Genomic DNA, 16,097 nt, shown 5'->3' on the forward strand with positions numbered 1-16,097 from the left:
CGGAATCACGCGGGGTCTCCCCGCCGGGCCAGAGTGCGCCCGCAGTTCAGCAAAACCACCCAGTCCCCCAAACAGAGCGCCCCAGAACAGATCTCGGGGAGGGCTGGCGAGGTCTGCGGGTGCTGGATTCGGAAGACAGGAGGTGCCTCCCACTGCGGGTTGCGGACAAAGGGTTTCCAGAGGTGCAGCGTTCCCCGCTGCCCCAGCCGCTTCAGCTTCCTCCCAGCCGACCCCGGCCATTTCGGCGCCTTCCCGGGGGAGCCGACACACCGCTCCCTGTATACCCGCGGCTCCTGCGCAGCTAGCGGCTCGCGGGGCTGCGCGCCGACCAGCCACTCCCACCGCCATCCTCACGCGGCGCCTTTCCCACAATGCAGCTCCCCTCGCTCCCGCGCCCCGGCCCGGCCTTGGCGCTGACCCCAAAAGCGCCCCCCCAGTCCCTCAGGGCGCAGCCCTCCTCTCCTCCTTCCGCGCCCTCCAAGCCGCCCCCACCTCCTCCATCCCCGAGGGCTCTCCAGCCGCCGCCGCAGCTGGGCTCTGGGCTCGCTGCCAGGCCCCAGGGGGGCGTGGGGCAGGTGTCCAGGCTGCCCGCAGCCTCTGCTCCCGGTGCCACTGCCGGCGCGCCCCGCACACGCACGCCCGCAACCCCTCCCTCACTCCTCCCTTCTTCCCGGATGCTCAGTCTCCGCCGGCCGCGGTCGCTGCATCCTCGGCGGGCGGCGACAAGGAGGTAGCGAGGGGCGGCCGCCGGCAGAGGCACCATGTGACGGGCACCGCTGAGTGACACGCAGCTTCGGTTAAAGAGCGGGCGTGCAGGAGGGGAGGCGACGGCACGCTGGACGCGGAGGAATAGCCTGACTTTCCCAGCTAAACCGTCACGAGCCATGGATGCACAGGGGCGACGCGCCCCCCAATAGGAGAATGACTGCGATTCGAGACCCTCGGCGGCCGAGCATGTGGATGTAAGTGCGAGGCTGGCGAGCACCGTGTGGGTGGGGGTTGGTGGTGGGGGGAGATTCTGATGCAATCGGCCCCGAAAGGAGGAGAGACAGGAGAGCGCGGGCTGGGGCAGCCACGCCGCTCCGCCTGAAGGTCGCCGCCCTTCACCTTCCTCGGAAATCCGTCACGCCACGCTGAGCCTCCCTGCCCAGACCTCACTGACGGAGGCCACCTTTCCTCCGCTGAGACAGCCAGACCTTGACACAAAGGACATCGCACGGCCGGGGGAAAATCCCGGAAGGGCGGATACCTTGACGTCTCCTTTTGCTACTTTTCCTTTATTGCCCGAGGTAAGGTGATTTCGCGTTCCCGGGGAGAGCTGAGGGAGCGGCGGCGGGGAGGAAAGGGATGTTTTAGATGTGAGAGGAGGCGGTAATGCAGAAGTCATCCATGCGGCGAGAAAGGAAGGAGTGCGCGGCTGTGCCGGATGCGTTCGGATTTTGCTTTTAGGAAAAGTCCAGATCCCCTGTTCTCCTGACCGGTGCCGGGACCCCTTATTTCACCTTTGCATGGGCTCTGGCTTACTTTTGGAGTCTGTTTTCTTAGGGACAGATTGTGGCACCAGATCTGGTTCAGTCACACGGGGGTTAGGGACCACGAGGGTCTGGAGAGCCCGGCCGAGGTGAGGGCGCGACTGCATACCCGAGGAGTGTTTGAATGCCGGGCAGTTGCGGGGAATTTCCTGTGTCCGCAGGGCCCCGAGGAGGGCATGTGATGTCCTCGGGACTGTGTGTGCGGCCGTCTGGGTCTCGGGGACTGGCCGCGGGTCGGGGAGCGGAGGCGCGGAGCCCGAGTAAACGGGAACACGCTTGCCGGCCCTTCTCGAGCTCTGCCCCGCTCTCAGTATGAATAGGAGTGGGAGGATGCGGGTCGTGGGGTGGAGGTGAGGGGGTGATTGGTAAAGGATGCTGGCAGTGACTCACTGCCCTTTCCCGCCCCAAAGAAGTTCTTTCCCAAATGAAGAAGGAGAAAAAGAGAAGTGCCACTCTGAGAGCTGGGATCCGCTTCAGCTGGCGAACAAAAGGCCACCGCTTGCGCGGGGCGCGGACAGTCCTCGCCTGCACTCCCACCTCCTCCCTCCACCCCCGCATCTCGCTTGCTTCCCTAAACGTTGCCACAAAAGGCCTTTAACCTCGCCGCGGCCGTGCCCGGAGGAAGGTGTTCCTTCGCCCTGGTGCGCGTCCCCGCCCCGCACCGTAATCCGCCTTCCGGAGCATCGGGCTCCTCAGCACCCACTGGGACCTCCAGGTTACAGGGCTGCCTGGGCGCCGCTTCCCTGCGGAATCGCCCGGCTCTGGGTTTGGGCTGAACTGTAGTCAGAGAAGGTACAAGTGCATATGGCGGCAAAAGGAATTTCGCGGTAAGCGCGTCACGGAGTTTCGGGTGCCTTTCACAGGCTGCCTTCGGCTTAGGAAGGTGGTGCTACAATTTTGAGAGTCCTTTGTGTCTCACTCTGCGGCGCGGACCCGGTTTTGGTTTGCGGCGCTGGTTCTACGGTGAAAACCTAACTGCCACCAGGATCACATACTTCCGCATACGAATCCCTGGTGATGTATTTCATGAGTGAAAAAAGACCCGAGAGCTAGGAAACAGGATTTATTTGCATTTGGAAAGGAATCTGACATCTCTGCCGTGGGTTTAAAAATTTTTAATATAAGGGGGAGGAGAGAATAAATCTATGGTTTGCAGACTGCTGGGCCCAACAAGGCTGTAATTTGTCACCTTGATAGAAGAAACTGTGCAGCAACTCGTGCTTCTTCTGACGTCAGAAGGACAACTGAAATAAAACCTGAGCCAGGCGGCTGGCTGGCCTCATTGTTAAATATCTCTCGCTGGGTGGGTATTCCTGAAATCTATACAAAACAGCCAAGTCAGGGCTCTGATCCATGGTGGGGCCCCCTGGATTTCGGTTTGGACCCCAATATCAAAATGGCTTTACCCTTCAGAGTTAATTCAGTGTTCACTATGTCACCTTAGGCATCGAGAAACTCACCTAGTTTGGCACGAGGTCTTAACCTTGACGTTTATTCACTTTTTTTTTTCCCTCCAACGTATTCAATGAGTTTTTCCTACTGAGGGTTTATGTGGCAGTTAGCAACTAGCAAGATAAAGTTCCTGCTTCTGTGAGACTTCCATTCTCCTGGGGGAAACAGACAATAAATGTACCTATAAATGAATTTTGGAGATTTGTTCCAGCAATGAAGAAATAAAACAGGATCATGTGATGGGGGAGGGTGCTTGAGATAGATGACCCTCTAGGAGGGCCTGTGTGAGAGGGGACATTTGTCCTGAGACTAAGAGGCCAGGAACCTGGTTATTGCTAGGCTGTCTTTTCCTCCCTCTGGGTGATACTTGAGGGCAAAGACCAGTCTAGTTCATTACTGTTCCCCTAATGCCCAGCACAGAGTAGCTGCTTAATAAATGCCTGTTGCATTGAGACCTTGGCCAAAACATCTTGTTCAGCGCTCCGTGCTACTGTTGACCATCCCTTTCTTTCTGTATCTCATTATTTGTTCCCCTGTTAAGTTGAAACGTCAGAGTCTTTTTCTCCTCTGCTTCTCCTTCTCTCTTACCTTCTCTCCGCTTCTGGGCAGTTACCAGGTGCTGCACATGCTCCACAAATCTGTTTTTTCATCTCCATTCCCACTGCCCGGGTTCAGGTCTCTGTTATCTGCCCTAGACAGGGCAATTGCAGCGGTCGGTTGGGATACAAGAACGGTGAAATGGACATTGAGGTGCCCCGAAGAAACCAGTGCTCAGGGGAGCAGAGACAAGCACAGCACGTGGTAAAGAGTGAAGTAGCCGGCAAAGGAGGTGTGATGGACTTCTAGTTGATCTCTGTACCAAGCTCTGCTTCCCTAATTCAATCTCGACACTTCCATGTGATCCGTGTTTTCAAAACTCATTTTTAAAACTCATCTTGCTTCTGAAAACCTTCAGTGGGTTCCAGTTGCCTACAATTTAAGTCTAAATTCCTTAGCTGGGCACTCGGGACCCTCCACAATCCTCACCTCTTTCTCCCAGTTCACCCTGTACCCTTCCTTTCACTTTTCTGCCTCAATATTGATGTTGATTCCAAACCGGAATGCCTACTGAAATGCTATATATTTGTGAAGGCTTAGCCTAAATGCCACTTTTCTACCTCATCAAATGTGTCCACTGATCACCTCACCTTTAAATAAAGATTTATCTTTCACTTTTTGCACCATCATCAGTGCAGGTGATGGAAGGTGGAGGATAAGGACGTACACTTTGAATCAGTCCCAGGTCTCCAGCCTGGGGCCCTTGAGCAAGTTTTGTGGGTTTTTTTTAGCATTTCTGAGCCTCATTTCCCGCCCCACCCCCCATTTGTTAAACGTGGTGGTAGTGGTATGATGAGTTATTCAGAAGGTTTAATGAGGATAATCGTGCAGTGCTTCGCACAATGTTAGCGATCCATATATATTGAATTAAAAGGGACTTCAGGTTTCTCATCTATCAGAAGAGATGGGGGAAGCTGATCAGGAAAGTTCCCCTTACCTCTAATATTCAATGAATATTTAATCATTTGAAAATACTCTGAAAATAATACCTTAATGGAAACTACCTGAATGTTCTCAGTCCCTGGGAGAATGTGCACCTATGAAAGGTGGTGTGCGGGTTCGTGGAAGGAAGCACATTCCAAATAGCATCATAGGTTTCACAGAAGGACAACTTAGAACACTTACCCTAAATCGAGTCTTTTAAAAACAGTGAGGCGGATGGACCTAGAGTCTGTCATACAGAGTGAAGTAAATCAGAAAGAGAAAAACAAATACCGTATGCTAACACATATATATGGAATCTAAAAAAAAAAAAAGGTTCTGATGAACGTAGGGGCAGGACAAGAATAAAGACACAGACATAGAGAGTGGACTTGAGGACACGGGGAGGCGGAAGGGTAAGATGGGACGCAGTGAGAGAGTGGCATGGACATATATATACACTACCAAATGTAAAATAGATAGCTAGTGGGAAGCAGCTGCATAGCACAGGGAGATCAGCTTGGTGCTTTGTGACCACCTAGAGGGGTGGGATAGGGAGGGTGGGACGGAGACACAAGAGGGAGGGGATATGGGGATATATGTATATGTATAGCTGGAAAAACTAACACAACACTGTAAAACAATTATACTCCAATAAAGATGTTAAAAATAAATAATAAAAAATAAATAAAATAAGGGAAGGGTTAAGTATGATAAGAAAAAAAAACATTGTTACACTTATTTCTGGAAGTTGATCGCATTTTATTCATTGGTTTTTCTACTCACCTCCTGTGTGTTAAGGTTACTACTAAGCATAAAGGAGTTCAGTGATAGGGAAGCACCACGGTTTGGGGAAACTTTGCAAGCAGCCATGTTGCAATCAAGGAACTCTGCCTCAGGTGAAGCTACAGTGTGTCTTTGCCAATAACTAGCTGGGTCCACTGAGGCAACTCAGTTAACATTTTTTTTTTAATTTTTTTTTTTTTGCGGTACGCGGGCCTCTCACTGTTGTGGCCTCCCGCGTTGCGGAGCACAGGCTCCGGACGCGCAGGCTCAGCGGCCATGGCTCACGGGCCCAGCCGCTCCTCGGCATGTGGGATCTTCCCGGACCGGGGCACGAACCCGCGTCCCCTGCATCGGCAGGCGGACTCTCAACCACTGCGCCACCAGGGAAGCCCCAGTTAACATTTTTAATGCCTCGTTTCCTCATCTGTCCAATGCTGATGATAGTGTCCAAGCTGCCAAACTCACAGAGTTGTGAAGGTACAATGGGAACAGAGGTGAGAACATCCTTGAACAGGTTAAAAGAACCCAAGATGATAGTCATCTGGAGTTAAACACACTGCTAATCGGAAGTTTTAGGAGACGGGTAGAGATTAACGATTCTCAACGTGAGCGTCACGTCAGACTCACCTCGAGTCTTTTAAAAGCTACCGATGCCCAGACTCCATTTCCAGAGATTCAGATTTAGTCACCCTGCGGCAGAGCCCAGACATAGGAACTTAAAAAAAAAACAAAAACAACACCAGGGATAATTCTCATACGCAGTGGTTTAGATTTAAAAGCAAGCAAAACAAAAGCAGAAATTAAATGAAGACTTCCATATATTGTGTGATAAAGTCTTGGTAATGTGAAATTATGAGCCTGACCGGCTTTCCCCCTGACTTGGCAAAGCTCACCAGTTGTTGACATCTTGGAGTCACAGCCTCAGGTTACAGTTTATAACCTGAATTTTCCCAGGCGTAGAAGCCCATCCAGTGATGCAGCCAGGGCCAAATAAAGATTTAATGTGTGGGTCTCAGTTTCCATGTCTTAGGAATGATGAAGATGATTGGAAAAGAAAGAGACAATGGAAAGGAAAAGGAAAGGGAGAGGTTATGGCCCAAGGTCTGGGAGGGGGAGGCTCTGAGTTGGGAGAGCAGCAGGACAGAGCACAGAGGAAAAGCTGGGCTTGGTTTATTGAACCGGTTTTGTTTATGTTGCAAACTGGTGGCTACAGAACCAAATGAAACCTGTGGGTAGATTTTGTGGGACCTCCATGTTCTCTTAAAATTGTTTGGAATTAGTTGTCAACGTTTAAGTACAGTATCAGAATTTCACTTAAAGCCTGGGGATTTCTGGCATTTCTTGAAAAGAAACCAAAAGATCTGTCTTACTTTTACTGAAATAGATGAGACACATGTTTTCCAGTTTCTTGTGCCCAATCTGCTTTGCTCATTCAGCTTACCAACTTGGGCTCCTGCTGCATTTGTTTTTAAACCCTTAGTATTGGATTGGCTAAAAAGTTCGTTCGGGTTTTTCCATACCATCTCACGGAAAAACCTGAATGAACTTTTTGGCCAACCCAATGTAATCTGTAGATCTTAATGTTGGCAGCACATTAGAATCCCCAACAGAGCATTTAAAATATCCATGCTTAGATTCCATCCTAGACCAAGTGAATCAGAAACTGGTGTGCGTTAGGGGGGCAGATTATCGCTGTTATTTTTCTAAAGCTCCCAAGGTGATTTCTGTGTGTAGTCAGAACTGAGTACTCCTAGTCTAAGTCACCTATTCAAAAGACTTGTCCACAAGCCCATCTTCTTATCTCTGAAATGAAAGTGATTCATTAAGAAACAGTCTACAGAATCATAAATTCAGAGGATTTTAGAACTGGGAGAGATCTTTCAGAGTGCATCAGTTAATCTGAACTTCAGATTCTGTCTAAGACAAAGGTCCAAAGAGAAGAAAGAACTTGTTCAAGGACTATAACATCATTTGGTATTTAGTTATAGTGTGTTTTATTATATTTTCTCTTTTCAAATAAAGGCATATTTTTTAATGTTTATATTTATAAATGAACCTCCTTACATGCAGTTTGAAAGCACTTTGTGGTGCTTTCAAATTGTCATTATTTCTGTTTTTCCTGGAGTATTTTGTTGGGAGTCAGCTGTCATAACAGCTAGGACTTAAAAAAAATAAACTCCTGTTTATTGTTTTTAGTTCAACAGTAATCCTTGATCACAGATATTACTATAGCAAAAACATACATGTGCAAAGAAAAAGAATTTCTCAAAGGCTGTAATATGCCAAGCTGTTTTTAAACTCTGTATGTAATTATTTAAATCCATGAATTTTCAGTTGATGAGAAAGATTTTTACTTTTGTGGTATTCACACTGCTCAAAGACACTCACTGTTTTAATTAAATCAAACTTTAGTTTTTGTAATGTAATATACAGTCCGTCCTCCTATATCCAGAGTTACAGATTAACTTCATTAACTTCTAGAGTTTATTAATATTTTCTGACTTTGAGAAATCAGAATAGTTTCAAAACATCTGAATATGGGTAGGTTAACTCCCCGACATCATAGGCTGGGCATGTTGATAACAGACATTTAAAAGATCATCTGGGTGAGTCAAAGATTTTAATGTAAAAAATAAAACTGTAAAAGTTATAGAAGAAAACATGGGAGGGAACTTCTTGGGGGATAAGGAGTGAAGGAGGCTTTTTTCCCTGTAGACTCTTTTGTACTTTATGAACGTTGTACTATGTACATGTATTACCTAGTCAAATATTTTCCAACAAAATGAAATAGTTAAATAAAAAAATTAAAATTAAGAAAATAAAAGATCATCTGGGAACCCGAACAGCCTTGTGGAGCGGTAGGAGCAGGTGCTGGGATACTGTGAATAAGACAGGACGCAGAGGGCAGTCTGTCTAGGGAAGTGAACAGCTCGTCTCTGCCCCGTGCAGAAATGGTCAGTCTTGATCCTCTGGTGAGCTTCCTTTAACATGGGGCTTCTCACCCTCGGCACTCTTGGCATCTGGGGCCAGATAAAGCTTTGTTGTGGGCAGCCACCCTGTGCATTGTGTGGTGTTTAGCAGCATCTCTCGCCACTAGAAGCCTGCGACACCCTCTCACTTCTGACAACAAAAAATTGTCTCCAGGCATGGTCAGATGGGCTCCAAAATGGTCCCCAGTTGAGAACCACTCCTTTAATCCAACCCTTTCTCTGAACTTGTAGAAATCATGCCAAGAGTTCTCAAACATTCCAGGCATAGAGGCCAGGATGTTCACGATAAATACCTTCCATTCATATAGTACTTTACAGTTTTAAATGCACTTTCACGTAATTCTCACATGCCCAGATCAAATGTAAAAGAAACGAAGTGGCAGACTTCATGAAAACTGTGCTGTGGGGCTGTATGTGTTGCTTCCTTTAACTTCCCATTTTTGTTATGTTTTCCTGTGAAACTGTGTTTGTGAGGATTGCTGCTGTATTGTCTATAGACAGATTATCATAGCTTGCTTCTTCAATTTAGTCATCACCATTATTGTTAACATATTTACTGTCACCTTTGCTAGGGAGCTAAGAGGGCTATGGTCCCTGTCCTCGAGAAGCTGAAAATGTATAATAATTAGGGAACTGGATAACTCCATAAGGAGATCATGAAAATATATAAGAACTCTTGCTATAAGCCAATGTGTAATCTATACAAAAGCGCTGTAAGAATTCATCACAAGTAAATAATCAATCATGAGCTGGTCATTGGAGGAAGACCTCACAGAGAAGGTTGGCTTGAAATTAAAAAAAAAAAAAAAAAGCATGCAAGCCAGCAAGATGGGCTTTGAAAGAAATGTTGTACCTAAATGAGCATGAGCTTGATGGGGAAGGGGTTTGCGGGAAGTATGTTAGGACCAAGATGGTGGAAGCAAAGCAGGAAACTGCTTATAAGTAGGTCCATCACAGGAATGGAAGGTTCAGAAGGAACATCGTGGGAGAGAAATTTAAAGAGAGAGGTAAGAGCAATCTGGGCCTTGAATTTGAGGTTCCAGGGATTCAGCTATTAGGAACAGTTATGATTGGCAAGTGGGGGGGGGGAAGAGGAATGTGCAAGACATGGGTTTTCAGGAAGAACCTGCGTCTTCCTGAAGTGGGTAGGGCTCAGTAGGCAGCATGATGGGAAGCGACTGGCCAGGCTAGGACTGGGGAGCCGGAAGGAACGAGAGGAAGGAAGGGACGGTATGAAAGAATGTTGATAGGACCTGGGGACTGATTAGATATCCGGGTTCCATGTCTGAGTGAGGAGGGGAACGAACATTATCATGAACAGAAATAGAAAAGCTGATGTGTGAGGTCGGGTGATGTGTTCAGTGAGGCACGTGGAGTTGGAGGTCATGGCAAACATCCACGTGGGGAGGGCCGGCAGGCAGCTGGGGTCTGAAAAGAATTCGTGGAAATTTTTCTGAGCAGGAGGGAACCTGAGAGATTGCCTCTCCCCTGCAGCCTTCTCAGTTTACAGATGAAGAAACACATGCCATGTTAAGTGACGTGATCATTAGCAAGTAGTATTTATGAGGAAGATCCTATTTCAAAACGCAGAGGATTTCTAGTTTTGTAAAATGAAAAGGCCTGGGGGGAAAAAGATATGAAAGATGCCCTTGCAGGGTGGAGCCTGACACTTCAGGCTTGAAACTTACAAAGGAAAGAGCTTGGAGTGTGCGGAGGAAGAAGGGAGGGAGAAGGGCTGCCCACACTGAGGCTGGGAGGAGGACAGGTGCTGGCAAAGGAGGATGCGGCGAGGGGCAAGGTGGTGGAGGTCAGGAAACAGTGACCCTCCTGTGCAGGGAAGTGAAGGGATGGGGACCGAGAAAAGGCCACTTGCCTTGATTAGGAAGAGGTAGCAATAGTAGCAGTGACAGTCACCCTCGCTTACCAGAATCAGGCCGAGCATGGACCCAATTATGGAGTCTTTATAAGGACTCTGTCAGGTGGGTACTACTTTATCTCCATTTTACAGAAGAGGACACTGTGGTAAAGAGAAGTTAACCTACTTGCCCAGGGTCAACACAGCTCCTGAAGGGTGAAGCCCGGATTTGCCAGTGGATCCTGGGTTCAGGGGAATGATGAGGTCAGGGGCAAGTTGTTCAGACTGTTTGCAGTAACGACAGGAGGGAGGGGTGACAGTTCAAGGTTACTTTCCAGCTATGAGGCTGAGCGTGACTGACAGAAGTCGGGGAAGCCAGTAGAGAGAAAGTGGGAGGCCAGGGCCTAGCAGAGCTGAGACATAAACACTGGATAAGTCATGAGTTGTTTGGTTTTTTTTTTACAACTTTATTGGTGTATAATTGCTTTACAATGGTGTGTTAGTTCCTGCTTAAAATAGTTGAAATAAAAAATAATTATTAAGAAAAAAATGTGTTTTTTTTAAAAGAAGAAAAAAAAACGGATAGAACCCTAGGACAAATGGTGGAAGCAAAGCTATACAGACAAAATCTCACACAGAAGCATTCACATACACACTCACAAAAAGGAAAAGGGGAAAAAATAATAAATCTTGCTCTCAAAGTCCACCTCAGTTTGGGATGATTCGTTGTCTATTCATGTATTCCACAGATGCAGGGTACATCAAGTTGATTGTGGAGATTTAATCCGCTGCTTCTGAGGCTGCTGGGAGAGATTTCCCTTTCTCTTCTTTGTTCTCACAGCTCCCAGGGCTCAGCTTTGGATTTGGCCCTGCCTCTGCATGTAGGTCGCCGGAGGGCGTCTGTTCTTCGCTCAGACAGGACGGGGTTAAAGGAGCCTCTGCTTCGGGGACTCTGGCTCACTCAGGCCGGCGGGGGAGGGAGGGGCACAGAGTGCGGGCCGGGCTTGCAGCGGCAGAGGCCTGCGTGACGTTGCACCAGCTTGAGGCGCGCCGTGCGTTCTCCTGGGGGAGGTTCCTGGATCACGGAACCCTGGCAGTGGCGGGCTGCACAGGCTCCCCGCAAGTGGGGTGTGGAGAGTGACCTGTGCTCGCACACGGGCTTCTTGGTGGCGGCAGCAGCAGCCTTAGCATCTCATGACCGTCTCTGGGGTCCGCGCTTTTAGCGCGGCTCGCGCCCCTCTCTGGAGCTCCTTTAAGCAGCGCTCTTAATCCCCTCTCCTCGCGCACCAGGAAACAAAGAGGGAAAGAAAAGTCTCTTGCCTCTTCGGCAGGTCCAAACTTTTCCCCGGACTCCCTCCCGGCTAGCTGTAGTGCACTAACCCCTTCAGGCTGTGTTCACGCTGCCAGCCCCAGTCCTCTCCCTGCGCTCTGACCGAAGCCCGAGCATCAGCTCCCAGCCCCGCCCGCCCCAGCGGGTGAGCAGGCAAGCCTCTTGGGCTGGTGAGTGCCGGTCGGCTCTGATCCTCTGTGCGAGAATCGCTCCGCTTTGCCCTCCGCACCCTGTTGCTGTGCTCTGCTCCGTGGCCCCAAAGCTGCCCCACTCTGCCTCCCGCAGTCTCCGCCCGCGAAGGGGCTTCCTAGTGTGTGGAAACATTTCCTCCTTCACAGCTGCCTCCCACTGGTGCAGGTTCCGTCCCAATCCTTTTGTCTCTGTTTATTCTTTTTTCTTTCACCCTACCCAGGTACGTGGGGGAGTTTCTTGCCTTTTGGGAGGTCTGAGGTCTTCTGCCAGCATTCAGTAGGTGTTCTTTAGGAGTTGTTCCACATGTAGATGTATTTCTGGTGTATCTGTGGGGAGGAAGGTGATCTCCGCGTCTTACTCTTCCGCCATCTTCCCCTCGTCCCCCAAGTCATGAGTTTTGTGTAAGAAGAGAGAAAACACCTTTTCTTATGAGAGTGCTTACTGGGTCCCAGCCTTTCACTACTGAAGGCCATTCCCCGCCTCCCGAGGACCCCAGGTTTTCAAAGATTATCAATTTTAAGCTTTTATTTTAGTTGAAGTATAACTGATGTGGAATGCAACATCTGGATCTTAAGTATACTGTTCAGTGAGTTTTGACTACAACTTGAAAATATTAATTCACTTCCCACTTTTTTTACTCAAAGATATATAACATTGCCAGTCAGAATCTAGGATTATCACATTAAGGCAATCTTGCCAAAAGCAAGGACTCTTGACATTTTAGTTAACCTGTTTAGCCTGTGTGAGGCTCTTTGAAATACAGTGAAGAGCCCGGTGCGCTAAGGACCTCAAGTTTGTAAATAGGCTCAGTTGGTTATGGGAAGAGATGGCAGGAAGACCAGGACCGTCATTGGCCTTATGCCTAACACATTCTCAAAACCACTCACCTAGCTGTCATAATTGATTTTCAGGAGCTGAGCTGGGAGAGGTGTGATCTTATTCTTCAGAATAAAAAAAAAATAATAGTGATTCATAACAATTTTGAAATTAAGTGTGTGTGACAGGATATTTAATGTCATAAAGGAATTCTTGTTACATTTTAGGTGTGATCGTGATATGGTGATATTGTTTTAAAAATAGATCTGACCTTTTAGAGATATGTGCTGAAATAGTTACAAATGATAGGATATCTGGGATCTTTTGTTAAATAATTCTATGTGATGGTGGGGGTAAAACTTCAACAAGACTGGTCTGAAATGATCCTTGTTGAAGTTGCTACGTGGACACCCATTATTCTATTCTGTCCACTTTTATATGTGTTTAAAATTTTCATAATAAAAAATTTTAGAGGGAGGAAAAAAATAAAATTAAGAATATCAGTCAGGGTTTAGCTGTATATTAACAGAGATCCTTCTATGTATGTTAAGCAAAAGGGATTGAATATGGGGAATTAAGGCCTGTAAAATTGTTAGGAAAGATGGCAGACCAGGCTTTAGGCTGGGTCTCTAGGAAGAATCGCCAGGAACACCACCACTCATCTGGCTTTAGGGGCAGCTCTTGTGCCTCCATCAGGAAGCCAGGAAGCCGGTTTCTCATTGTTGGAACATATGCTCCAGGAGCACGTCACTTAGGCTAAATCTGATGATCAGGAATTCATAGCCACAGTTGTTGGCTCCAGTGCTGTCTGTGGCACCTGCTAGAATTGTACCAGCAAAATGGGTGCCTGGACCCCACCACTTTGCTCTCTGATTGGTGGAATCTAAATCTTTTCTAGACCCCTAGCTGCAAAGGAATGTGGGAAATGTAGTTTGCACCTCTCTATCCTCTAGATACAGAACTGGACTAGAAAGACGTGGGAACAAATATTGAGTGGGCCAATCCATCACACAGTGTCTTAGCGATTGAAATTGTATTTTTGTTTATTTATCCCCAAAAGTAATTTTGGACAACGTTTGAGTTATAGTGTATTCTTTGGTTTGGTTTTCTCTCTACAATTTTTTAATCAGCTTTTGCTAAACCAATATAACCTCTTATTACTCAAGAACATGTACCTTGCTCCCTCTGCTGTAGCTAGATTCATCTGAGTGGGTGTTCTGTGCACATTTGGCCTCCATGTCTTTGCCTGTGCTGTTTCCAGTGCAAGGAATGCCTTCCCTACCCCAGTCTAAATCCTACCTATTTTTAGACATAGTTCAAGTCCTAACTCTTTATAAAACCTTACCTCATTTCTGCAGGTTCCAATTTCCTTCCTCCCTCCCCCCACCTCCCTCCCTCCCTTCTTTCCTTCCTTACTTCCTTCTTTCCTTCCCTCCTTCCTTCCTGTATGTACATATGTATGTATGTATGTCTCTGAAATCTTTCTGGACTTATTCTTTGTTCTGTTGTACAGTTTGGTCTCTATCACGCAAATGTTTTATGATACACTGTCATTTTATATGGGAAGGTCTTGCTTGTTTCAGTAGGTTGTAAGCAACGTAAGAAAGACCAAACCAGTTTTCTCTGTGTATCCTCTCCTTTGATGCATATCACCATGAAGAGTAGAGAAGAAGTTTCTGTATTTTACATTGGTACTATTAGTAAAACGTACCAGTAAGCATGGCAAGATAATAATGCTTCTTAAGAATACCTCACAAGATTGCAGTGAAGGATCAGAAATATTCTATTTGTAACCTATTATAAATGTTGGGAGATAGTAATTGTGGTTGGGTTAGCATCAAGATCTTCACATGATGACCCCATTCGGTCTTTTAATTAACTGTATAGTCTGATAATTGCTTCAGTCTTTCAGTGAAACTATAATTCTTTTGTTTCTTAAACTCAACCTGCACTTCCTGTGTCTTTGTCGTTGGCCGTGTTTTCCTTCATTGAAAAGTCTCAGCTCAGGGCCCATCTCCACCTGTCAGTCTCCTGTCTACCAGGCAGTGTGACTGTCTAGCAGTAGTAGGTTGGATGTCAATTTATGACACAGTCAAGCGGTTAAGGAGCATTTGCCGTAATGGTGTAGACCCGTGTTTATGGACATAACTCAGGATAGGAGACCACATCTTGTTAAGTGAAAAAATATGTTTTAAAAACTCTATGGTATGATTTCCATTTTTGTAAATGTATACATATTTTTAAAACATTTGTACTCATTCTTTTCATTTAACAGATATTTATCGAGTGCCTACTGTGTGCCAGGCACTATATCTATGTACGTAGAAAAATCCTTGAAGGTTATACTCCAATATATATACAGTGATCATCTCTGCTTGCTGAGATAACAGGTGACTTTTTTCTTTTTATTTGTTCTTTCTTTCATTTGCAAGCTTGTATTTTTGAATTTTTCTACAAAGGCCTGTATTATTTATTAACAAGGAACTAATATACTTTTAAAAAACACGTCTGTTTTTCAGAATACATACTATGTAATATTACATGAAAGACAGACTAAAAACAGTCTAAAATTCCAATGTTAAATAAAAAAGAGAGAGGAGAGAGAGAGCTAGAGAGGAAGAAAGAGAGGAGAGAGAGCTAGAGAGGAAGAAAGAAAGGAAAAGAAAAAAAGAAGAAAAGAAGGGAGGAAGCATGTGAAACTCTAACAGTGACCCATTTTGGCTGGTGGGGTTTCTTGTACAATGTTCGCTCTAAAGATTCTACAGTGGGCATATATTAGCTTTAGAACCAGAAAATTTTTGTTTTCTTTTTCAAGAGCCAGTTCAAATGTGATTTTTCTGTGAAGCTGCCTCAGATCCTTTTCAGACTTTTAAAATCCTTTCATCACCTAGCACTCAATGTATACAATAAATTGAATGGATGGTACTTCCTAAGTGTGGCCTCAACCTTAGTGACAGATGTCACTAACTTTGTTAATTTTCCCCATTTTTCCAGTTTTTATTTTCAGGAGTAAGTTAGATTTCAGATAGGTTATTTCACAACAATAAAAATTTATCCTAAATTTAAAAAAAAAGAAAAAAGAAAAGGAGGTTACAATACAGAAAACACACAGAGAGACGAAAGACCATATGAGGACAGATCAAGAAGACAGCTATCTGTAAGCCAAGGAGAGAGGCCTCAGAAGAAATAAAACTTGCCATTAGCTTAATCTTGGACTTCTGGAACTGTGAAAAAATAAATTTCTCTTTAAGCCAAAGGCAAAAATGTATCCTATGTGATTAACTTAGAACTGGCATTTGCCTAATACTGACATAATTTTAGTGGCCAGAACTTACTCTGTTCTTTTTATTCTTTTCCTTTTTGGTCCATTGCACGTGTGTGTGTGTGTGTGTGTGTGTGTGTGTGTGTGTGTGTAGTATATATTTGTATTCACACACATATATTGATATGAAAGTTTACATTCAAACAGTAGACTCCAGATCTGTTGTTAGTCAACTTTTCCTCTCCTCAGAAATTTTTTGTCTAGTACCCTGTTTCCTACAAGTTTTTAGAGAGAAAAGGACTCCTTAACCCAGATTGGAAACGCCATCCACTGAGTGAACTTTTTTTTTCTTTTTTTTAAGATT

The 16,097-nt window shown here is 46.1% G+C and overlaps 1 protein-coding gene across 1 annotated transcript in view; it reads left to right on the forward strand.

The window, feature by feature from the left end:
- Positions 1 to 968: 968 nt before the first annotated feature.
- Positions 969 to 16,097, forward strand: part of SLC38A1 (solute carrier family 38 member 1) — a 63,930-nt gene continuing 48,801 nt past the window's right edge. Inside the window, exons 1-2 of the mRNA XM_024736939.1 lie at positions 969 to 1,289; positions 14,747 to 14,861. The gene's annotated coding sequence lies outside the window, so the exon portion shown is untranslated. The remainder of the gene's footprint in view (positions 1,290 to 14,746; positions 14,862 to 16,097) is intronic.

Source organism: Neophocaena asiaeorientalis, unplaced genomic scaffold, assembly GCF_003031525.2.
Source record: "Neophocaena asiaeorientalis asiaeorientalis breed wild unplaced genomic scaffold, Neophocaena_asiaeorientalis_V1.1 scaffold134, whole genome shotgun sequence".
Classification (NCBI taxonomy): domain Eukaryota; kingdom Metazoa; phylum Chordata; class Mammalia; order Artiodactyla; family Phocoenidae; genus Neophocaena; species Neophocaena asiaeorientalis.